General features: G+C 58.3%; 1 protein-coding gene across 1 annotated transcript in view; it reads left to right on the top strand.

The window, feature by feature from the left end:
* SLC4A4 (solute carrier family 4 (sodium bicarbonate cotransporter), member 4) overlaps positions 1-288 on the top strand; it is a gene marked incomplete at its 5' end in the record, with an annotated part of 65928 nt that overhangs the window by 53023 nt on the left and 12617 nt on the right. The gene's annotated exons all lie outside the window — the stretch shown is intronic.

Raw genomic sequence — 288 nt, 5'->3', positions numbered from 1 at the left:
CAGCCCCATCGCACCCTGCCCACAGCTCGTGGAGCCGGCGGAAATTAGAGCTGCCCTCCTCCAAGAGGCACAGCTGTTGTTTAAGGCCCCCTTTTAACACAACCCCAAAGGTTTCTGAAAACATTTGGGTTGGTTTGGTCTTCCCTCGCAAGAGATGTCCAGAGGTGGCCCAAGTGGGACAACCCCGCTGGCTCTGTGGGGCTGTGGAAGAGAAGCTGAGGAGCTCTGGGGCATCGCGGGGGCATGGCCACAGCTGGGCGTTATTTAAAGGAGGTCTCTCCATCCGCT

This window comes from Buceros rhinoceros, unplaced genomic scaffold (genome assembly GCF_000710305.1).
Source record: "Buceros rhinoceros silvestris isolate BGI_N320 unplaced genomic scaffold, ASM71030v1 scaffold13210, whole genome shotgun sequence".
NCBI lineage: Eukaryota > Metazoa > Chordata > Aves > Bucerotiformes > Bucerotidae > Buceros > Buceros rhinoceros.
The sequence above is the reverse complement of the archived record's forward strand: the minus strand, read 5'-3'. Positions and strand labels throughout refer to the sequence as shown.